The 25,266-nt window shown below is 41.5% G+C and overlaps 1 protein-coding gene and 1 non-coding gene across 2 annotated transcripts in view; one reads left to right on the forward strand and one right to left on the reverse strand.

The window, feature by feature from the left end:
- The window catches only part of TMEM150C (transmembrane protein 150C), a 71,877-nt gene that overhangs the window by 684 nt on the left and 45,927 nt on the right, over positions 1-25,266 (forward strand). The window lies entirely within an intron of this gene.
- On the reverse strand, positions 13,745-13,817 carry TRNAG-CCC (transfer RNA glycine (anticodon CCC)). The gene has a single exon. It is a non-coding gene; the product is annotated as a tRNA-Gly (tRNA).

A 25,266-nucleotide genomic window follows, 5' to 3' on the forward strand; every position in this document is an offset into this window, starting at 1 on the left:
CCGCGGGTGCACTCCTGGAGCGAGGCGCGGTGGCTGGCGGCGTTCCGGAGTCCCCGCCGGCGCGCCGACTCCCCGCCGCCGCCGCCGCAGTGCCGTCAGCCGAACCCCTGCGCCTCCCGCCCGCTGCGGTCCGGATCCCGTCCTTTGACAGGTGTGCCCCCCGCCCCCCGCCGCCCCGTCCGATACCCAGGCCTTTTGTTGTCGGGGGACTCGGAAAAGACCCCAAGTTTGGCCTCCCGGTCTCCCTGCCGTTCGCCGTTCACTTTCCCGTTAGCCGAGACAGGCTGGCGGGGGCAGCAGGGGAGCCGGGAGGGAGGCACTAACTTGTCTTGCCCTGTGCGCAGCCCTCCGCTCTAAATGAACAATCTCGCTTTCCTCTCCTGGGTGCACACTTGGGAAGAAATGGGATTTTCGGTTTCTCCGGCGAGATGCCGGTGAGTGGGCGACCGACCGAGGCTGTTTGACCATCCATTGCAATAAAAGCGTGATTAGCTTTGGGTTATGGAGAGAGCCCTTGTCGCGTGATTTTCTCCTCTTTAAACGAATCAAATGGAGAACGGGAGGGTTTTTCCCATTCTAAATTCATATTCCTTTTCTCTCTACTCACCCCTCTCCTCCGTCCACCCCTACCTCCACGGCACTTTATTATATCCCAAACACTTTCCTGATTTTTTTGGTCAGGTTTATTCCGGTCAGACCGTCTTTCACGGCTGAGCCAAGGACTGTGACTACAAAGGTGAGAACACAGCCCAGTGGGGATGGAAACCCCTCTCCTGGAGTGAACCCGGTCCCACTTCCTGTGGGAGACCAGGAGAGGTCCCGTTAGGCAACCACATATACTAATAACATGGGTTTTTAAAAAAAGTTCTTGGATCTGTTACAATAACACAGCCTAAACGGTAATATTAGTTTCTGCTTCTTCATTTCTCTGCTTGAATCAAAGGCAGATTTTTAATAATTCAGGGTTGTAACTCCATTCAGGGCTGCAGTTCATCAAAAAGATAGGCAAATGTGGATGTATAAACTCCATGGTAACAGTTAATAAGTTGACCTACTTAAAGTTTTCAAGGAAAAACTGTTAGGTTCATATGTGTGGTATTTGCAGATCATAGAATTTTACATTCTCAGCTCTCGTGCATTAAATAATCCCAAACTTTTTCTTCTGTGCGTCCCAGACACACCATGTTTCTATGATTAACTATAGCTTCCATCTCTTAATGAGCTAGAAATGTGAGTTTAATCTTCAAGGCATAAGCATAAGAATTTTAATGGTGTCTTTTATTTATACAGTGTTTAATAAATATTTTGCAAGCTCTCTAAGTTGGAAGTTCAAAAACTGAACGTGGTAAATAAAAGGATAAATAAGTTTTGCTAACAATAATGACAGTTGGTAGATGTTATGACATTGAACAAACATATTAAAGTGTTTGGGAAACGCATGTTTATTATAATCTGCCATTAGCTGAAGGAAATTTGTTTGTATTATTTAAATTGACCTTAAAGTGTCCTTATAGCAATTACTTAACTCACGTATTTCTCATCAAATGCCTTTTACAGGTTGCTTGCTTTCGGGCAGATAGTTTACTCTGTGGAGTAATTCTTTCTTTTTTTTTTGCATGAACATAGTAATGCCTTACGTTTAGGCTTTGTTCTAGAAATACCACAGTCATGCTTACTATGACCTTGCAGGGTTTTCTTGTACTCAACTTTATCTGCTTTGTGTTCATCAAGAGTGACAGCACTTGACTTTACACTCCAGTGTGTCCTCCTGCTTTGTTTCCCCCTGTGACCTAGACACACCTCTGCAGTACAGTGGCCAGATTAGCAGGGCAGCCTAGAGTCATGAACAAGCTAGCTGGCCCCTGCAATCCTAGCCATTTGGTTTCAACGTAATCCGGCCACTTGGGATCAGTTCAGTAAACAGTTAAGCAAACAGACACTGACAACATAATGTATTACCTCTCAATCTTCCCCTTCAGAAGAAGAATCTACAGCATTCAGAATCCACACTATAACAGTGATTAGGTGCTGTGAGGCTCAAATGATATATATGCGAAATTTCTCAAAATGTGATACAAAGACCAAATGTTACAGAATCTGAGTCTAAGTTCATGAAAAAGCTAGGAAAAGACCCAGGTGTGTAATATATATTTTCTTTATCCTAAGGGCAACAACAGATGTGCATCCCCACTTATTTTAACTATAAACTTTTATTCCCAGAGCTGATGGTGCCATATATCTTTATGTTGTTTTTTTCATAATTTGCTCTAAGCACTAGCTCATAAATTAGTGGAACTTAAACAAGTTATTATTATCACCAAATACCATTTCATAGCATGTTTGGGTTTTGAAAGATAACTTGTGGCTATGGAAAGTCTTAATGCAAAGAGATTTTACACTGGCCAACTGCAATGATATTTTGAAATAATAATGAAATCTTTGGCAGTAGCCTTCAAATTCAACCCCATGGTATTCTAAGTCAAACCAGCTCTGCTAGGTAGCACTTGGAACTCTTAGATGAAGGGAGAAATGAATAATTTTCTTTTTAGCATCTGTGAATGGCCTTTCTCTAGATCAGCGCTGTTCAATGAAACTTCGCACAGTGATGGAAATGTTCTATAATCTGCACAACATGGTAGCCATGAGCCACATGTGGCTCTTGAATCCTTGAAATATGTCTAGCGTAATTGAAGAACTGAATTTGAAATTTTATTTAATTTTAATTAATTTAAACAGCCACATGGGGCTAGTGGCTACCATACTGGACTGTGCAGCTTTAAATTCTCTCCACCCATTTCCTGCAGAGATAGCACTTCATGGCAATTATCCTTAATCAGAAGAAAGTGGAGATTGGCACTGATAGAACTAGGAATTAAGATTTCACTTTGTAACCCTGTTGTTATGAAAAAATAGTTGCGATTACTCTGAAGGAGGTGTGTTATGCTGAAGTTCAACTCTATTCTAAAAATAGTTTCCCTTTTTAATTTCCATATGTCTGCTAGCCCCAAAAATAAGCATCCCCCAGAGTTGTTTAGATGCTTGGCCCCATGTGTCTGTGTTCTTGAACTTGTTTTATTATTTGCTCTTTTGCACATTATAGAATCATTCATTCTTAGAGTCAGTTTCTGCACTTTTCACTATTTCAAAGGGAGGGAGATTTAGAGGGGCAGGAAGTTGATGATGAAGTACAAGCAGCCCCCCTACCTCTCCTGCACTCACAGAGACCCTATGAAAAGTCTGACAAGTGAGTGCCCCTCAAGGAGTGGCTGAAGCCTCTGTCTTCCTTGGGCCCTTCTTGTCTGGTTTCTTTCCCTTAGCCTTCAACCCAGACCCTCCCGTCTAGCCCAGCCCCTAGGGATGAACAAATCCACTTAAAAAATAACCTACCTTTATTTTAGTAAAACCATTAGAATGGGATTTTATTTAACATCTACTATGTTATTTCAATTTTAAAATTAAGTTGGCTTTCATTAAAGCCATCATTTTCACCATTGAGAGGGACACATTTTTTTTAACATCTTTATTGGAGTACAATTGCTTTACAATGGTGTGTTAGTTTCTGCTTTATAACAAAGTGAATCAGCTATACATATATCCCCATATCTCCTCCCTCTTGGGTCTATCTCCCACCCTCCCTATCCCACCCCTCTAGGTGGTCAAAAAGCACTGAGCTGATCTCCCTGTGCTATGCGGCTGCTTCCCACTAGCTATCTATTTTACATCTGGTAGTGTATATATGTCCATGCCACTCTCTCACTTCATCCCAGCTTACACTTCCCCCTCCCCGTGTCCTCAAGTCCATTCTCTACGTCTGCGTCTTTATTCCTGTCCTGCCCCTAGATTCTTCATAACCATTTTTTTTTAGATTCCATATATATGTGTTGGCATATGGTATTTGTTTTTCTCTTTCTGACTTACTTCACTCTGTATGACAGACTCTAGGTCCATCCACCTCACTACAAATAACTCAATTTCGTTTCTTTTTATGGCTGAGTAATATTCCATTGTATATATGTGCCACATCTTCTTTATCCATTCATCTGTCAGTGGACACTTAGGTTGCTTCCACATCCTCGCTATTTTAAATAGAGCTGCAATGAACATTGTTGTACATGACTCTTTGAATTTTGGTTTTCTCAGGGTATATGCCCAGTAGTGGGATTGTTGGGTCATGTGGTAGCTCTATAGTTTTTTTTTTAACACCTTTATTGGAGTATAATTGCTTTACAATGGTGTGTTAGTTTCTGCTTTATAACAAAGTGAATCAGTTATACATATACATATGTGCCCATATCTCTTCCCTCTTGAGTCTCCCTCCCTTCCACCCTCCCTATCCCACCCCCTAGGTGGTCACAAACCACCTAGCTGATCTCCCTGTGCTATGCGGCTGCTTCCCACTAGCTAGCTATTTTACGTTTGGTAGTGTATATATGTCCATGCCACTCTCTCACTTTGTCACAGCTTACCCTTCCCCTCCCCATATCCTCAAGTCCGTGCTCTAGTAGGTCTGTGTCTTTATCCCATCTATAGTTTTTTAAGGAACCTCCATAGTGGCTGTATCAATTCGCATTCCCACCAACAGTGCAAGAGGGTTCCCTTTTCTCCACACCCTCTCCAACATTTATTGTTTGTAGATTTTTTGATGATGGCCATTGTGACTGGTGTGAGATGATACCTCATTGTAGTTTTGATTTGCATTTCTCTAATGATTAGTGATATTGAGCATTCTTTCATGTGTTTGTTGGCTATCTGTATATCTTCTTTGGAGAAACGTCTATTGAGGTCTTCTGCCCATTTTTGGATTGGGTTGTTTGTTTTTTTGATATTGAGCTGTACGGGCTGCTTGTAAGAGGGACACATTTTTAATTAGACTTTTTCTCAAGACACTGTCTCTCATATTTCTTGGGTGAGTGACCCTCCTTCACCTATGTATCCCAGCCTAGGTACCTGGGATACCTCTCCCCAGGCCAGAGCTCGCGGTCCTGGGCGTTCACCTTCTCCGGGAAGGAGTCTCCCTAAATCAGCAATTTGGAAATTTGTCAAAGGTGTTTGTGCATACTAAAATATAAATTAAATTAACCCCCAAATTGTCTCTGCCCTTAAGGTGTTAACACTATAGGATAACATTTCCCAAATTAGTGTCCATTCCACGAGGGGATGGAGATGCTTGAGTAAATTTAGGAACTATTCCGTTTAACCACCCACCCCCCCGCCCCGCCTTCTTTTTGAGATTTACCATGCACTATAGCATAGTAAAGTCTCTAAGATGAGATACGTATACTTATTTCGCTTTTTTATTGTTGATGTTTTTCAAAAAATTTTTCATACAACACTTATCATAATATTTTTCAAAGCGTGTGTCCTGAGTTATGAAGTCAATTTAACAGGTTAGCATCAGCATTTTTTTAATGAGATGGGATATATAATAGAATAGGAATTATCACTGTGAATCCCTCTTAGTGAGGGTTACTAGTGTTTGATGAAACGTTTGGTTCCCCCATGTGTGCAAGTGCAAGGCCACGAGGCAGTGGTGAGTGGTGGTCAAGAGCACGACAGAAACAGGACCCCTGGGTTCCAATTCTAACTCTCCATATACAGTAAGCACTATATAAACTTGGTCATTATTGGTTTTTTAATTATATAAATGTGTGTGTATACTGGATCATGATGTAAAATACTACCCCTGCAACTAGGCTTGAGAATCACTTTGGGAAACACCGATCTAAGACAGGACTCCGTGCTAAATGCTGAACCTGTGCAGTCTGCTGACCGAGCCCACAAGTTCAACAATTTCAGCTCCCATATTGCAATGCAACAGTGATACATAGAGGGACATCGGCAGACCCGTGAGACTCAAACATTGTACAGCATTGCAGAAGTGTGGAAGTGAGCTGATGACAGTTGTTTTCTGTGTAAGATGAGGCCTGATGAGTGAGAGAGGAGTCATTGCACATTTAGGCTGGAAGAGACCTCACTGCTGCCAACCTGTGGCCTCTGAAGGTTAATGCCCTTGGACAGGCAGCCTGGGGCCCAAAGAAACCCAAATGTCCCAGAGGCTAAGAGCTCAGTCTTCCTTCCCTCCTGACCAATTCCTAACTTTTGCATACTGGTTTGTAGCAAATAGTCACAAAAGTCTAAATAGATATGTTTGTCCCATAAATCCCTCACTTTTTACTTCATTCTAAATTATTTGTTTTTCAAAATCACTTTCTGCCTGTTAGTGCTTCATGATTTATTTTCAATATGATAAGTGGAAAACAATGTCGCTTCAAGAATTTCATATAAAAGGAGATGTCTTAAAATTGAGGCTGGGAGTCTCCCTGCCCCGACCCAGTGCAATCTGGAAAGTAAAACTGATTTCATTTTGGAAGTAGAGTTCAGTTTTTCTTAAAGGTCAAACTAAATGTGAGCAACCACTTGTCCACAGACTTTGTCAGTTAGAATAAAAAAAGGCAACAGCTTGTCATCATGGTTACTTTCCTTCTTTAAAAAGTACAGAGGCTGTGTCTAACATACTAAAAATTCATAAGATATGCAGATTTTGCTCAAGGCTTCAGAATCATCCATATCCGAGGACCGTGATACAGACTCTATCTGTGGAATGCAAAGGAGTGAGATGAAATGTCTTTGACAAAACATTGAAAGTCATGTAATACTTTTAGGCTAATGTAGACAAAGCTTAAGAAGTAAAAAAAAAAAGAGGAAGTAATTGTGATTAACTATGGCAGTAGTGGAAATTAGCCTGTAGTTTAAATGGTGTTACTTAAGAATGAAGTAATTATAATGAATTATAATGGTTTTCAACTGAATGTAAACATAAATGTCTCCAAAAATAGCATAGCCTTATTATTCATCAAATATTTCATTTATTAACAAAGTAGATATCTCCCTGGGGTTTTTTACACTTATGATGACTTAGCTGCCAAAGAAATATTTTAAATGGTAATAATTGGAAGTTTTAAAGCATAAATTAAAACTGACTGTACAGAGTTAAAATAGGTGGTGTATTTTTTTAACTGGGCTGGTTAATAAAATAGTCTTCAAATTATTTTTTATTCTATTGATTCATGAGTGAAAAGGTGTTAATTAAGAGATATTGATACCATTGTAAAGCAATCCAAATAGAAATATAATTTTTTACTTAACTTGGAGTGTTTGTGAATTAGAATTCTGTAATGTAATTGTCCTGGAGTTTCAATGGGAATATATCTCCTGGAATTTCTAAGTTCTACTTTTCACTAAAACTTAAAGTGTATTTACATAGAAACACTAGTAACTAAAATATATCTACATGCAGTAGCAGGAATATTAATTTACAGGTGACAGTTTTTCTTCCTTGTGGTATTATGTTCCCGTGTAGCCTAGACTTCAAAAGTATGTCCTTTTGAAAAATTTGCCAGTCTTGTCAATGACAGCACAGTGTTTACAAGAACCATATTTATCTCCCTGTAATTTTAGCAGCTAATAGAATTGTTCTTGAGAAAGCTGTCTTTTCTATGACATTTTGATTGGTGTTTTTCCATTTTAATCTGAGCTTATATGTGACATAAAAATTGATTATATGAAAAAGAGTGGGTTGCCATTTGTATACCAAAATTTTGATTGTATAAATAAGAAAAATCTTAAGTAAACAGCCTAACGTACCACCTAAAGGAATTAGAAAAAGAAGAATAAACAAAATTTTGATTATATATGTATGCATGTAAAAATAAAGACAAAAATTTTCCAGTAACTGATTTGGGGGACGGATACCATTGTGGTCAAATAGTGGCACATCGTGGTTTTTTTAAGATCAGGCCACTGACCCAAGTGAGTGTTCACTTGCAGAGCCATAAATTTGGCAGTTCAGAAATGGTATTCTTTATTAGCTATTGGTCAATATTTATGAAATCCCTAGAATGGTCCCTGGCCCAGAGCAACATTTTTTTCACTGTTACTTCCCCCTTATTCATAACACATGTCATCACATGGAAAATTAACTCATGTCATCACATGGAAAATTAAAGATGATTGTTTTGGATAACTGCTCCCCTACTGAGCATCTACGAGCTAGAAAAAGCCTTTGGAAGTCACATTATTTCTTAGAGTCTTGGCATGACCACAGTCATCACAGAGAGATGATGTGTAGACTCCATTCTACTTTTAGTCCATGAATATTTTAGATTAGTTCTTGACATACTGTTTATCCAGGCTGACCTAACAGGACTCTGACATAGAACCTAGGTTCGCTTCAGTTTCATATAGCTCCTGGTTTGCTTGCTTGTTGCCTATTTACCTTGTTTTTCCAATTAAATCATTGGTCTTTTTGTGTGTAGAAATTACTATGCCATTTTTTTGGGGGGGCATCCCACTGGGCTATCTGAGAACAGGAGTTAGCAAACTATTTTGAAAATAAAGTTTTATTGGAACACAGCCATGCCCATTGGTTATGTATTACCTGTGACTGTTTCTCCACTCCCACCACAGAGCTGAGCAGCAATTAAAACAGAATCCATGTGGCCCATAAAGCTGAAAATCTCTACTCTTTGGCCCTTTATAGAAAAAGCTTGTCAACCCCTGTTCATTTGATACTCTTCCTATGGAATTCTTGAAGAAAATGTGAAAAAAAATGGTCTATTACAAATTATATGTGGCTAATTGCTTTCTGTAGGGACAGATTTCATACCTGAATGACTGAATGACAGCTCTCTTCTCTCTTCCTATTTCACTGTCCATTGGCTATGAAAGAAGGTGGTATCAGCCTAGGCTTAGGTGTCATGTAGACCTGGGTCACTAGCTGTGTAACCTTAAATAAGTTACTTAATCCTCTTTAAGTCATTGTTTCCTCGTGTACAAAATGGGGATAAGTAAGGCACCTACTGTTGGGAGACAGTTCTCCATGCGCCCCATGCATTTCAACAGGTTTTTCAAAGAGAGGCACTGACTGCCCTTTCAGTCTAATCTGTCTTTTTAAGGATGTTTGTGTAGTAAATGGTCTTGGATGATAGACATAGTGTTGCCCTCAGAAGCCGAGAGCAGGCATGCTTATATCCAATATAATAGATTTAAGTTCTTGCAGCTGAGTTCCTCTGCATTAATGCTACTCACTGCATGTGCAGGAGTTACATGGCCCTCTTTTGATGCCCTACAGGAACTGGAGTTGGGGAACTAGTGCAAGGAAATGCTGATACTCTGGCTACTGCTGTTGCTGTGATAAAGTCCTTTGTCTCCGACCCAGAAGTCTTGCGTCTTCTGCCAGCAACCGGGAAACTGTGGTAGGCTAACTTGTGCAAGTAAAATCTCAGCCCTTTCATAGTTCTTGGACAACTATTTTATGGAGTTACTATGAGAATTGAGTAAGGCAATGAATGTAAAACATTTAACACAATGCCTGGCATATAGTAAGTGCCCAATAAATGTTAGCTATTAATTATTATCTAGCTGGCTATTAACTCTACAGTGTGAAATTGAGTCTCAGTTTTGTGTGGGCAACTTCTATCTTAAGGTAGTGGTTTTTCAATCTATAGGCCACCAGAGCTATGAGAACTGTTAAGTAGGTTTATTTTTCTTTAATGAAACAGAAAATAGAATATAATAGAATTATAAAATATCAAAGTGCAAAACATGTAGTAAGGATAAATATTGATGTGTAAAACTTGTAATTTCTGTTATATACATGTATATCTGTATACAAGGTTGTGATAGAAAATGTATTTTTTACTGTCACACACAGTCAAAAAAGTCGGGAAGCCACTGCTGCCCTAATACATAGATGGGACTGTTCAGAAAAACTTTTGTTCGTGATAGCATAGAATTCCTTTCTTTGTTCTTTTTCCCGAAAAGGGGTAAAGAGTCACCATCAGTCATCTGAGAAAAAATGACCAGAGATTCAGTGTGTTCACCCTCTGCATACCATGTGGCTCATTTTGCCCATGATTAGAAGAAAATGAATATAAGCACCCAGATTATTTTCAGAAGAAAAGGATATTTTTATATTAGCAGTGTCCACCAGAACTTGCTATGGTGATGGAAAGGTTCTATCTCTGAACTGTTCAGTACAGCAGCCACTAGCTACTGAGCACTTGAATATGCAGCTGGGGAACTGGACTTTTAATTAAAACAATTTCAAATTTGGATTAGTTTAAGTTTAAATAGCCATGTGTGGTTATTGGACAGCGTGGCTTTTGCTTGAACACCCAGCTATGGTTTTCTCACAGCTAACTGCATGATTTGGCTTTTATTAAGTCCTAAGGGATAGCACCCTCCCCTTGGGCTGTTCAAGCAACCACTGACCTTTGCCCATGGAGGGCTTGGGCAGACATTGGGGTGAAGTGCTTAATGAGCTGCTGACTTGGCCACAAGTCGGGGGAAAATGGCGAAGAGTCAGAGGGCAGAGGTTCTCAACCCTAGCTGTGCAATAGAATCATCTGAAAGTCTGTAAAAATCCAGGCTGCACCCCAGATCAGTTAAATCAGACATTTTCACAAAGCTCACCAGGTGTTCTATCATACTCCGTCAGCTGGGCAGCATCACAGGTGGGCAAGGCAACCCATGCACTTTGATGATGCACGACCAGAGTATCACAGGCATGCCCAGGATCAGATGGACAGGGGAATGGGCACATGAAAGACAGTGGACCCCTCTTATTTAAACAGAAAGACTCCAATTTACTCCAGTCATCTAGGTGGCATCCTAGATGATCTGACCATGAATCTGGCCTCAAAATCATTAGATACCTTCTCAGTGAGTTCTCTGGCACTAAACCACGGCTACTCACTCCCAACCCTCCACCCAGATCCTCGTCCAGCTGGTACCTTTTCACCTCAGAAATTTTAACCTCAGTGTCTTATTCTCTGAACATAGCTATGTATCCTTCCAACTCTTTCATACCCTACTTCTCTACCACTTTATCTTCATTAAGATGTCATCTCTTGACTTCTTCAATCTCCCAAAGTCTTCTTTACACATGCAAATCTATTCATACCCATCCTCATTTCCTTTCCTCAGAGGATGTGGTATCCATTTTTCCCCGTGTTTAAGGTTAGCCCATTACTTGAGCCCCGAATGCCATCTCCTCATGCCTTCTTTGGAACCTTTGCTCTATTAATATTCCTCTCTCTTCTGTGGTCTTGCATCTCTCTCTGCTCTTTACTGGCTCCATCCCATCAGCCAAGTGTCACTGGCTGCTTCCTATCAGCCAAGTGTTTGCAGGTTTCTTCCATCCTAAAAAGTAATTCTCCTGGGTTAAATAAATTAAGGTAGATCTCTGCAATAGAATGTTATGCAGTTATCTGAAATATTGATGGTGGAGTATGTATCTTGCATGGAAAGGTGATCACAAAAATAAGTGGAAAAAGTATTAAAATAGCTTTATCAAGTGAATTTCTTTTTTATATTTTATTTTCTTTTTTATATTTTATTTACTTATATATTTTATTTTAAGTGTGGTAAAAAAAAAACACATAACATAAAATTTACCATCTTAGCTATTTTTAACTATACAGTTCAAGGGTGTTAAGTATATTTACATTGTTGTACAGCCAATCTCCAAAATCTTATCATCTTACAAAACTGAAACTCTGTACCCATTAAACAATAGCTCCCTGTTTCCCCCTCCTCCCCCGCCCTTTGCCACTGCCACTGACTTATGTCTCTATGAATTTGGCTACTCTAGGTATGTCATATAAGTGGACTCATACAGTATTTGTCTTTTTATGATTGGCTTATTTCACTTAGCACAATGTCCTGATGGTTTATCCATGTTGTAGCATGTCAGAATTTTCTCTTTAAGGCTAAATAATATTCCATTGTGGGTATATATCACATTTTAAATGATTTCATTTTTGAAGAAAAATATATTTGTTAGTATAGGTACATATATATAATATATAAACACACATACTTATATATAAAAGATTGTACATGAGAATGTTAACGGTGGTTATCTCTAAACTGTGGGATTTTGAACACTTTTCATCTTTTTCCTGATGTGTACCTTCTACAGTATTTGCAATGAGCACACTTCCCTGGCGTAAATGCCAAACGAGGAACCAGACATTCAGCGGCGCTGCATCAGCTACAGTGTAGTCATCCCTGTGCCAGGCACCTGCCCTCCTCCTCAGCTCATCCTTCACCACTCACTGCCTTACCCATTGTGCTCTGAGCACCACAAAACTCTGGTTCCTGCACGCACAGGGCTTGGATGCCTTGGTTGCTTGCCCCGCGCACGCCACCACATCCGCGTGGGAAGACTCCACGCCCCTGAAGACTCAGCCCAGGGTCATTTCCTCCTTGCTTGCCCTCCCCCCTGCCCTCTGCGCTGGGTTAGCTTCCTCCCTTCAAAGCTCCCTAATCCCTGTACCAATCTGGTACTGCACTTGTTTCCTGATTGTCTGTGAGCGGCCTGGGGGCAGGGAACTGTGTAGTCATCCTTGTATTTGCAGCCCGTAGCACTGGGCAGCTTGGGGAGCCACTGGTTGTTCAGAGGGGCTGGCTCACTGGATGCTCAGAAATGAGGCTGGAAGAGGAAGTGGAAAGACCTCCCCCAAGGCCCTTCATTCCACTACACCCTGCTGCCCCTTGCGTGAGCAGTGTGAAGATGTGAAAATACTTTACATTTTACTAAAAATAAATTAGATATTAAAATTATTTAAAGCACTACGTTTCTATCTTAATGATACTGGTGAGCTCTGGCCCCTGTCCTTGGTTACATGGGCCATGCCTGGTCTCCTGTTGTGTTGGGCTCATAACACACATTTGGTAAATACCTGTTAACCTCCTTAATGACCCTAGTAGCTCCCTGTAATCAAACCTCTCTTCCGTAAATTTAGCTACTTTGACAGGCTGGGATAGGGGTTATTTAGGGCCATGGGAGGCCTTTACTGTCACCGTCCAAGTCATGTGATAGTGACTAGCTACCTACCCTACATGTATGGTTGATCCCAATCAGGACCCTTTTGAGAAATAAAAAAGAAGCAAAAAGATCTACTGCTGGCATGGCTTGAGTGCTGTGTTTAAGCATCCTGTGGGTAAAAGCAGCTAATGAATCCTTGCTGCACTTGATGTTGCCAGTTAAGCCTGGACCAAGAGGGGCTTAAAGGCATATGGTGAGTAATAGTAGTTCACTCTGAAAGCTGTAATGGGCCAAGTGTGGTAAAACAAGTTTTGCAGGCCAGTACAGTTAGGTAGTTTGGGACAATTCTCTTACGTATAAAAAAAGGATTCTAGGCCTCCTTTAGGGAGCATTAAAAAGAGCAGAAGGAAAAATGAAAAATAGTTTTAATTACTGTGGAACTGAACCAGTTGGGGTCATCTTCAGAATCTCAGACCACAAGAATTTATCTTGGTTTTCCTTGAGAACATTGGCCCAATGTAAGTGATTCACCCAAATTATCTGAAATATTTTTAGCAAAAATTATTGATGACAGACCATTTAATGTTTGAAATGATAGGTTTTTCAGCTGTTGAAATGATATGTAATTTATTGGCATAGGTGGTCTGTGCTGTTTGCATCAGAATCACAATAGCTTAGTTTAATATTTCCCACTTACCGAGATGACTCTTTTTGTAGAAGTTTGGTTAGACTAGATAGTCCTGGTTATGATATTGTTGTTTTGTTTTCTTTCTTTCTTTTTTTTTTAATATTCATTTATTTATTTGGTTGCCCTGGGTCTTAGTTGCAGGAGGCGGGCTCCTTAGTTGCGGCTTGCAGACTCCTTAGTTGTGGCATGTAAACTCTTAGTTGCAGCATGCATGTGGGATCTAGTTCCCTGACCAGGAATCGAACCTGGGCCCCCTGCATTGGGAGTGCGGAGTCTTAACCACTGTGCCACCAGGGAAGTCCCTGTTTTGTTTTCTTTTGTCTTTCCCAGTAGGCCAGAAAAGGAAGTAGCAACATTACTCAGAATAAGAATTATTGGAGATGTAAATGTCAGCATTTAAGCCCTGGCCTGACCACCCTCTAGCTGGCTGTGTGCTGGAGTAAGTTATTTAATTTATGGAGGCCTAGAGTTTCTGTTGTTCATCAGTAAAATGTGGGTTTGTCTGTCTTGCTCACTAGACTGTAAGCTTCTTCAGAGTAGGGATGGTGTGGCTCATCCATCATTGGAAACTCGATACATGGGATGAGGCCTGGCAGGTAAGAACTCTATAAATATTTGTCAGGTAAAGCAGATTCATCTTACTTACTTTATAGGTTGTTTGAAAGAGCAGGTAAGATGAGCAGCAGTAGAGTATAGTGCTCAGAGCTCAGCCCCTGGGTCCCAATCCTGGCTCCAGCAAGTGATGGTGGGTGAGTAACTATTCTCTGGACATCTGTGAAAGTGGATGGTGGTACCTACCTCCTAGGGTTGTATTAGATGTGCCTGTGCACAGTAATTGCTATATACATACCAGCTATTGATGTAACATGTGAGTGGGTTTTAAAAAGTGCTATTCACATAAAGGTAGTACTTTTCAATGATGTCTTACCAAGTGTTGGACACACTGAAATACTTCCAGTACTGGGTCTTTTCTTATCTTAACTAGAGGTAATTCAGTTCCGTTTCACATTTTCTAAAGCCCTCTTACAGTGTCTTTCACCTGGACCCTTTTAGTGACACCCATGACCACCTGAATGCAAAGTATAAGTTCAGAGAAGGCCTGACCTTGGCTGCCCTGGCCTGGCACTGCTGCCTGCTCTCTTTTTCCACTGTTTGCTATGTAGAAATAACTCTGGTCAATTCCCAGGCAGTAAAGATTGTTAAGATTATGCTACATAATTCTGATTTCATATGTGCAGACACTGTAGTAGTTTCCACTCTGGTTTCCCTGCCTCCTGCCTCCTGGCCACTAGAGCCTCATGTGCGCAGTGCTGTCTGCCTCATCTTGCCGTTATTTCACTCTCGTAAGGTCTCCCCAGCCAAGGAACCCTCTTGAGATAGTATCTTATTATAGGACCAAATTCAAGCTACCAGTGTTGCCTTTCAAGGCTATGCATAATCTGAGGCTTTTTTTTTTTTTAATTATTTATTTATTTATATTTGGCTGTGTTGGGTCTTGGTTGCCGTGCACGGGCTTTCTCTAGTTGAGGCGAGCAGGGGCTATTCTTCGCTGTGGTGCGCGGGCTTATTACTGTGGCTTCTTTTGTTGCAGAGCACGGGCTCTAGGTGCACGGGCTCAGTAGTTGTGGCTCGCGGGCTCTAGCGCGCAGGCTCAGTAGTTTTGGCGCACAGGCTTAGTTGCTCCGTGGCATGTGGGATCTTCCCGGCTCAGGGTTCAAACCCGTGTCCCCTGCATTGGCAGGCGGATTCTTAACCACTGCACCACTAGGGAGGTCCCCTCTGAGCCCATTTTATCTGTCCACATTTTACTTCCAATTCCTCTCTAATGTAGACTTTTACTGCCCAATCACTGGGATGTAGTCTTGTCTTTCTTTCATTTTCATGATTCCCAACACTGAAATGACCTCCCTGCCCATTCTATTTATTTACATTTGCCCATGGATTTAAGGCCCCCCTTTTTCATAAACCCTATCTTTCCTGAACATTAATTGGCTTCTCCTGTATTTTTACATTTGGTTATATTTAATATAGAGCTTTCTTAGGTACCATTTTGAAAATTAGTATCTTCTCATTAATGACTCAGATGTTAACTTGATAATATTAAAATTATTATAAGCTTACCAGTTACACATTCAGGAAAATTGTACTAGTTTCTTAGTAGTGTAAGTTTTAAAACATTTAACTTTTTCCTCTTGGCAGCTGTAATTACACCGCACTACCTATAAATAAAGCCCTGGAGTCCAGACCACATGCAGTAAAACAAAATAATATAGTTGAGGAAGGCAGGGCTACTATTGCTAGTATGGGACTCATAAGTCTCTATTTCTTGACTTTTATAATACATGAGACTTTGGCTATTTCCATATATCAACATTTCTTCACTATTAAACCATGGATAGGCAATAGAATGAAGAGCCAGAACCCTGATATCATTTAAGGACATAGTTAAGAATTCAGTAACTGTTGTGGACAGATTAGTTTGTGGTTTATTTTTGGCTCCTCAGTGATTTAGTCTGATTTGTACATGTCAATTCACTTTTCTGTACTAATTTAGTAGATCCTCTAAAATATTAGAATTTTATTAAACTTAAGATATAATGGACTTCCCTGGTGGCGCAGTGGTAAAGAATCCGCATGCCAATGCAGGGGACACGGGTTCAAGCCCTGGTCTGGGAAGATCCCACATGCTGTGGAGCAAGTAATAAGCCTGTGCGCCGTAACTACTGAAGCCCGCGTGCCTAGAGCCTGTGCTCCACAACAAGAGAAGCCACTGCAACGAGAAGCCTGTGCACCGCAACGAAGAGTAGCCCCCGCTCGCCGCAACTAGAGAAAGCCCGTGCGCAGCAACGAAGACCCAACGCGGCCAAAAATAAATAAATAAATAATAAAATAAAAGATATAATGAAATAAAATTTTATTGTTAGAGTACAAACATACTACATATGTCATGAGAATCAGCTTCATCTTCCTTTCTTCCTCCCTCTCTCCCTTCTTTTTCTTCTTTTCTTTCACATCAGTGGGCATCTGAAATGCAGAGAGCATTGGGCTAGAAGGAGCTGTGTGAACAAGTGGATGAGTAAAACATTGCCTTCTCCCACTAAGAAGTCACAGCCTAACACTAGAGACACATGTGAATAGCTATGGTCTAACGATAATATGAGACAGGATGAACAGACAGATGAACAAGAGAAAACAAACAAGTTTATTAGCATGTGCATCCCGCTTACACCTGGGAGCCCCCAGAGATGAGTAACTCAGAAGGGTGGTTAGGGACTTCCCTGGTGGCACAGTGGTTGAGAATCCACCTGCCAATGCAGGGGACACGGGTTCGAGCCCTGGTTCGGGATGATCCCACATGCCTCAGAGCAACTAAGCTCCTGAGCCACAGCTACTGAGCCTGCGCTCTAGAGCCCGTGAGCCACAACTACTGAAGCCCGCACGCCTAGAGACCGTGCTCCGCAACAAGAGAAGCAGCCACAATGATAAGCCTGCACATTGCAACGAAGAGTAGCTCCCGCTCGCCACAACTAGAGAAAGCCTGCACGCAGCAACGAAGACCCAACACAGCCAAAAATAAATAAATAAATCCAAAAAAAAAAAGGTGGTTAGGATTTGGGGCCTAATATATTGTTGTATGTCAATTATACCTCAAATAATAAAAAGAATTTGGGATATATAGATGACTTCCTAGGGGAAGGGGAGAAGGGGAACTTAGGGAAAAGCAAATGATTTTTCCTAAGGAAAAATCCTTAGGGAGTGGGCCCTTCCTTGGGAGAACAGGCAGTGTGACAATATCTGACTTTTCTTCTGTGCAAAGAGATTAGAGTTGCTCCTGAAGGGATTTAGAACAACTGAGTTCCTTTGGGGAAGCTCTTCTTTTAGGCAGATGAGGGATTTCAGGAGCTACAATACCTTTACTTCAAAATAGTTCCGTATCAAAGGGGCATGTTTTGGGGTAGCATATCCTGATCCCCTCAAATCTCACACAGTGCCTTTTCAGTGTCTATTTAAGTGAGAATTTTTTTCCTTTTTTTTTTTTAAATGTATGTTAATAAAATTCCCAACCCGTCCTCACACTTCTGAAATAATTCATATACCTAGTTGTAGCTTATTCTTTTCGTACACTCTGAATTTTATTCCTTACAAAAGCAATCTCTCCAACTGTGAGAATTTTAGTTCTAAAAAGTAGCTTGCCTGGCAAAACTACAGTTGTCGAAACCAAGGTTTTAAAGGAGACTGAAGTAAGGAACCAACTTCAGGTTTTGTTTTGTTTTTTTTTTGGTACGCGGGCCTCTCACTGTTGTGGCCTCTCCCGTTGCGGAGCACAGGCTCCGGACGCTCAGGCTCAGCGGCCATGGCTCACGGACCCAGCTGCTCCGCAGCATGTGGGATCTTCCCAGACCGGGGCACGAACCCGCGTCCCCTGCATTGGCAGGCGGACTCTCAACCACTGCACCACCAGGGAAGCCCCCAACTTCAGTTTTGAATATGGAACTGAATTCAGTAAAGGGAAAGTTCTATGTGGTAACCTCTTCCAACACAAACCAAATTTGTTGATACTAAAACCTGTGTTGATAGGTAGCTTTTTTCCTGATTCACATTCCTTAGTTGATCAGAAAACATTTCTGTGGTTTTCTAATTCATTGAGAGACTGAATATGCTTTGGACTTGAAGTCTCCCTTTTTTGTTTTTACAAATTTGGCTAAATTCTCCTTAAACTGTGGTCATTTGAGGGGATTATTAGAGTACTTACTGGAATGTTCGGGGAGGTTCCCTAATGGTCAATCCGTCAGGGAGTCAAAGAGATCTTTCTGATTCACTCAGGAGACTCACCCACAAGATCCAGGGACAGAAATGATTGCTGTCCTTTTTTTTTTTTTTTTTTAATAAGGGCATAAACTGTGGATATGTGAAAAAAATCAAGAATTTATAATTTTTGATAAAGAATTATAAAATTCCATCAAATCAAAACTGAGAGTTGATGTCTTCTTTTTAATCACAAATGAAATTGGTCTGCAGTTTTTTTTTTGGAGATAATGCTTTTCAGTTTTTAGTATCAGAAGTATCCTATTTTCAAAAAAGTTTGGGTAGCTTCCCATCTTTTTCATGTTCTAATATATTTAGCTTTAAAATTAGCTTTCCTTAAAATTTTGAAACTGTTAAAAAAATAATATTCAGAAAAAGGAGAATTCATGACTCTCACACAGATATAAAAATGAACATGTGTTATAGACTTTATTGTACTCAGTAGTCAGTGAGGGAACCAGGCAGATGTTATAACCAGTTCAAAGAGAATTTTTTTAAATGGACACACTTATAGATCAACAATACTGAATTATAGATAAGCAATATTGAAATGAATTAATAAATGTGCAAATGAAAACAAAAGCTTTCACAGGGAAGAGGAGAATCAGTTGAACTTCTACCAGACAGAACAGAATTTGCATGTCAATTGATAAGAATTATTTTGCACTGCTCTCAGTTACCTATAATTTACAATTGTAAAATAGCTTTCATAGAATCAGATAACCTGCAAAGTTGTCCTCTAGATGATACGGTTTTCCACTGCACACAACTTTTTTCCTACAAAAAATGACACATTAGTAAAGCTAAAGAAATCATACATTTATTCAACAAAAGTTTGAATTTCTATCCAGTGTCAGTTTCTTTCTGAATTTGATCCGTTTGGATTGCCTACGTTTAGATTCAGTTTTGGAAATTCGAACATTTCCAGAATATAATCTATTTCATTGCGATTTTCAAATGTATTAGCATTCAATTGCTTATAATATTCTCTTATGATTAAAAAAAATCTGTATTTTCTAGAACTTTCTTTTAAATTATTTTTGAATTCCTATGATTCAGATATCAAAAATTATTGTTATATGGTGAAGTATATCTTTCCTATCTTTTCCCCATCTGCCTAATTCCCACTCCTCCCAACAAGTAACTGCTATTTGTTTTATAGGTGTGTGTGTATATAAAACCGTATACATATGTGCATATATATACATATATATGTATATATATATGTAGTAGACTGAAAAAAAAAACCCCACACAACATGAGAGCTGTGAGTTCAGTTTTACTGGGGGCTGGCTGAGGACTGTGCCCAGGAGACAGCCCCTTTGATAGCTCCAAGCAACTGCTCTGAAGAGGTGCAGGTGGGGGGAGATCAGTATGCATGCGATTTTGGTGAAGGGGGCACGTGCGTCAAGCACACGTTTTGGCAGAGGCTTGCTGCTGGTCACAAGGAGCAGATGTCTCCGTTAATGATTTTAGTGCTTTTCTACGTGTGAGAAGGTGAAAGAATTTGTGTTCATAAAACTTCCTCCTGAAAATATCTATCAGAAGGCCCGTTCTGCCACTTTTTCCCAGAACACAGAGTGCCTCATTCCTCATCTCCGCCCTGAATTCCTTTCAGGGTGTGTTGGAGGTCAGAGCCTGCAGTGGTTAATGACCTAATCCTTGTAGAGCCAGATGGGAAGCATCGCTCTTTAGCTGGCAGCACCAATGAGTGTAAATATACAGTGTAGGAGTAGGGCTTCCCTGGTGGTGCAGTGGTTGAGAGTCCGCGTGCCGATGCAGGGGACACGGGTTCGTGCCCCGGTCCGGGAAGATCCCAGGTGCCGCGGAGCGGCTGGGCCCGTGAGCCACGGCCGCTGAGCCTGCGCGTCCGGAGCCTGTGCTCCGCAATGGGAGAGGCCACAACAGTGAGAGGCCCGTGTACCATAAAAAAATAAATACACGTTGTAGATATTTTCTAACAGTATTTTGCCTTATTTTTAGTTTTAAGATATTTGATTTATGAAATTTTCTGTGGTGGAGGTAGCTGGTTTAAGAACCAGCTCTTGGATTTTTCTTTATGTTAATTTGCTCTTTTTTATAATTCATTGATTGTTGCTCTTAACTTTATTATATTCTCCCTCTTAGTTTCCTTACATTTGTCCTTTTTTCCCCTAAATTCATGAAGAGAATTCTTCTTTTATTCTTCCTTCCTTTTTTTATTATAATGAAAATATTTAAGGTCACCCATTTATTCCTGAGTATAACCTGGGCTGCATCTTCCTACATACAATATTTGACAAATTCAGAAAGATTATGCCGGTATGCATTATCACCAGCACTAATTCTTGTCATTTTTATGAAAATTTTGCTGACTTCATAAGCAAACATGTTATCTCATTGTCTACTCATACTCTTTCATAGGTTCTCCACTGGCTTCTTATTCTCAGCCTATATAAACCATTGTGCTCAGTCTTGCCATAGTTCCCATCCCCAGAGATCTTTGATCCTGGCTCTTCTTTGAACTATTGCTCCATCTGTCTGTATATAGCCAAAGCCCTTGAAAGAGTACCCAGTGCCTCACCGCTTTCTCAACCCAGTTGTACTCTAGCTTCTGAGCCATACTTTATGAATACCATTCATGCGCGTGTCACCAACGGTTTCTGAGTTGTCAGATCCAATGATTCCATGTTGTTTCTGGTCTTTGCTGAGCTCTCAAAACATTTGATGTTGTTGACCATCTCTTTTCTAACAATATATTCTCTCTTCCTTTTGCTCAACCTCCATGACCACTTTTTCAGCCTCCCTTCCTTCATTGCCCTCTAAACATGAGTGTTCTGCATCCTTCTGTAAAATAAAATTCATATTTTATGGCAAGACAAGAAAAAAAAATTTTTAATATATTTATTTATTTATTTTTGGCTGCGTTGGGTCTTTATTGCTGCGCACGGGCTTTCTCTAGTTGCGGTGGGCTTTCTCTAGTTGCGGCCAGTGGGGGCTGCTCTTCGTTGTGGTGCACAGGCTTCTCATTGGGTGGCTTCTCTTGTTGCAGAGCATGGGCTCTAGGTGCGTGGGCTTCAGTAGTTGTGGCTTGTGGGCTCTGGAACGCAGGCTCAGTAGTTGCACATGGGCTTAGTTGCTCCGCAGCACGTGGGATCTTCCCGGACCGGGGCTCGAACCCGTGTCCCCTAAATTGGCAGGCGTATTCTTAACCACTGCACCACCAGGGAAATCCCCAAGACAAGAAAAATAAAAAATTTTCGCTGCCGTTTGGCCTCCTCTCTTCCCTCTACCATGCATTGTATATCTGCATCATGCATGGGCCAAACCTCCCACATCAGGAGAAATACCTGCTCAACCATAAACAGCAACATTCTCCCAGCATGAACAAGACAACTCCTTAAAAGATAACATTCCTCCTTGATCTTGTAAGGCACCACAATGACGGTTAGGTCTGGATTGTGTAAAATGTCAATAATATATCATCTAATGTACAGCCCTTGGTCTCAGAAAACTTATATAACTGTGTTTTGACTTCCAAGGGGCAGAGCAGTTCTTGGATCTTTCTGGGATGCTGTCCCCAGGTTATAATCCTCAAATAAAAATTTTCATTTTTTTCTTAGATTTCTTTCTCAATTTTCCGAGTCTTTAATTGTCTGAGTTATTGCAATGGCTACCTTGGCTTGAATTTTGAATCTTAGCTTGAACCTCTGTGCAGCTGACTCCCAAACCTCTGTCTTTAACTTCACCCTCACTTCTGAGAGATGTACTTCTTTTCTGAATGTCCCAGAGGCATCTCAGATGCAGCTTGTCCAGACTATCAAATTTGTTTGCTTCCTTGGGCATCTTGATTCTCCTTTTGCTACTCCTGTCTTAGTTAATAAAACCTTACTTGTCACTAAGTCTTTGCCTTTGCTCCCTTGGGTTCTGCTGCAGCTGCCCTGCCTTGGATCCATGAGCTGTCCGGCTTTTATGCTTTTATATATTGGCTGTTGATCACTGATGAAGAAAACTCTTAAGGCAGCGGTCTCCAACCTTTCTGGCACCAGGGACCGCTTTCGTGGAAGACAGTTTTTCCATATACGGGGGTGGAGGGTGGTTCAGGCAGTAATGCGAGCGATGGCGCAGGCGGAAATGCCCGCGAGCGAAAGGGAGCGGCAGGTAAAGCTTCACTAGCTCACCCGCCGCTTACCTCCTGTTGTGCAGCGAGACAAATTCAGGATCTCCAGCCTAATTTAGGCCTTCAGGTGTGGAGCTGGATGATTTTTATAAGTCTGCTCACTCTCGCAAAACCTCAAAGTGATTACCCTCTCCAGGCCCCTTATATCCCACTGCCTTTTATTTTTTTTAAGTCTTTATTGAATTTGTTACAATATTGCTTCTGTTTTATGTGTTGGGTTTTTTTTTTTTTTTTTTTTTTTGGCCGCGAGGCCTGTGGGATCTTAGTTCCCCAACTAGGGATCAAACTGCACCCCCTGCACTGGAAGGCGAAGTCTTAACCACTGGACCACCAGGGAAGTCCTGCCCACCGCCTTCTCTTTCTGTCTCTCTCAACAGATGTACTTTGCTTTGGCTTTCTACTTTCGCAGGAAAAATAGTGGAAATTATCAGGCATGAACTAACGGAGATTTTCACCCTCCTGTCTTTTACCGCCTCCCTCCTGTGGCGGATAATCCTCACCGCACTCTTGAGCCAGTCCCGCCCCTGCAGGATCTGGAGCGACTGTATACTGCGTCTCTACCTACGAACGTTTTCAACCTTCTGCTTTTATTCCCCATTGGCCATAAAATATGCTTGAATCTCTGTTTTTTGAAAAACAAGCTTCTCTCTTGACCTTTATCTCGATCTCCTTTACTTATGGTCACATACCTTTGCTTTCCTAGCCAGGCTTCTCTGGAAGGTAGTCCACATCACTTTATCTACTTTTTCACTTTCCTTTCATTCTACATTGTTGCAATGCGACTTCTCCCGCCACAATTCTGCTGAAACTGCTCAGATAAAGACCATCACTGATCTACTAATTGGCAAATCCCTTGGCCTTTCTTCATCCCGCGACTTGACCTCCTTGCCTTTGAGAGAGGTGACCATTCCCTTCTTCTCAAATCCTTTCCCTGGCTTCCATAACAAAACTCACTCTTGTTCTTCTGTCTGGCTGATTATTCCCACTCACTCTCCTTTGTCCTCCCACTCGTGGTGTGCCTGGGCCCTCTGTCCTTGGCCCTGCTGAGCTCTGCTCTGCTCTCTTCCCCTTCCCTCCCCACTCGCTCATCTCCTGCCCTTTGCGCACCCTCCTTAAGTGGTATCTCCCCTGCACTTCATGGCTCCCCCTATCACCAGGATGTTTAACTCCCAAATCAATATGTACAACCTGACTGCTTTCCTGAACTCCAGCCCTGGATCATCTCTTGCCGTCATGCCTCAAAGACACCGTAAAACTTGACTCATCCAGAATAGTGGGCCAAGAGGGCAAAGAAAGTATTATAGAAATAGTAAGAGAGAACGCAGAACAAGAGGGAGGGTCATGGGAAGGGGAAATAAATTGTCAATGAATTTTTATGTTTCTCCCACTGTGCTTCTGCTGTGTCAAGGATGCTCGCCACCCTATCCCCACTTTTCCACACTAGAGCCATAGTTTTCAGAGTGTGGTGCCCAGGCCAGTAGTGGCAGCATCACTTGGAAACTTGTTAGAAATACAGATTCTCAGGCCCCTCCCCAGGCCTACTGAATCAGACACTCAGAGGTGAGGCCCAGAAATCTGTGTTTTAATGAGCTCTCGAGGTGATTCTTATGCCTGCACTAGTGAATTCCCTATTCATTCTTCATGGCCCAGTGTCAGTGTTACCTCATGTGCAGAGCCCTCCCCAAGCCTCTCAGACAAAATGAATGACTTCCTCCTCTGTTTTCCATTGTACTTTATCCATGCCAACTCTATAGCACTTATTCCATTGTAGTTATAGCTCTTTAAGAATCCTTCCTCCCCCACAGATTATAAGGTCCAGGGTTATTATTGATCTTTATATTTCTAGCCCCAGGCATGGTGCCTGGTATGAAGTAGACATGTTACATTATCACAAATTACTTTTACTTTTTCTGCTGCCATGACCCCTTGTCACTCCCTTCTTACCTGTTCTTTTTCTTCCTTTCCTTGAACCTGGCTTTTGGGTATGAATAAATCATCACAGTGAGATCTTACCATTTAAAGGCAATGTTTTCATTGGGTTCAAGCACTCAGCCCTTTCATATCTATCAAGCAGGGTTCAAAGAGAGAAGCAGAACCACAAGTAGAGATATTTAGGGGTGTGTGTGTGTGTGTGTGTGTGTGTGTGTGTGTGTGTATGCGATTGGATGATTGGTTACAGGGATTTGAACTTACACGATTATAAGCTAGTTAAACCGTCTGTGCTTCTAAGTTGGAGCTTGAGTCCACTTGGTCAGACATTTGGGAAGGGAAAGATAGATGAAAAAGGAGTGTGTGGGGAGAGCAAAGGAAAACTGGGTCCCACAGCACCTAGTGGAGTTCATGAGCATGAACTAGTACCCAAGGACAGACTGGAACCAGTCCTGTCTCCAACCTTGGTGACATGGATGTCCCATCAGTGTAGCGAGTGCCTGTGTCACAGAGCTAAACACACTCCCCACCCAGCAGTTGGAGGCGCTGACGGAGAATCCCGGAAAGGGGAGCAGCTTCAGGCCCAGCGGCTGCCCCTCACTGAAGAGGGAGCCAGCAGATAAACAACTGCGTGTGGGAGCCACAAAAGCGCCTGCCCCAACCTTCTGAGTGTGAAAACAAATGCTTCTGTGCACCTAAAAGTACTCCAAAATAAACTTGTTTAAAAAAGTGGCTGCTGCTTCACTTTCACCTCCAAATCTCATGTGAAAATATCCCTGTGTTGGGCTTCCCTGGTGGCGCAGTGGTTGAGACTCCGCCTGCCGATGCAGGGGACACGGGTTCGTGCCCCGG

This window comes from Lipotes vexillifer, unplaced genomic scaffold (assembly GCF_000442215.2).
Source record: "Lipotes vexillifer unplaced genomic scaffold, Lipotes_vexillifer_v1.1 scaffold272, whole genome shotgun sequence".
NCBI classification, from domain to species: domain Eukaryota; kingdom Metazoa; phylum Chordata; class Mammalia; order Artiodactyla; family Lipotidae; genus Lipotes; species Lipotes vexillifer.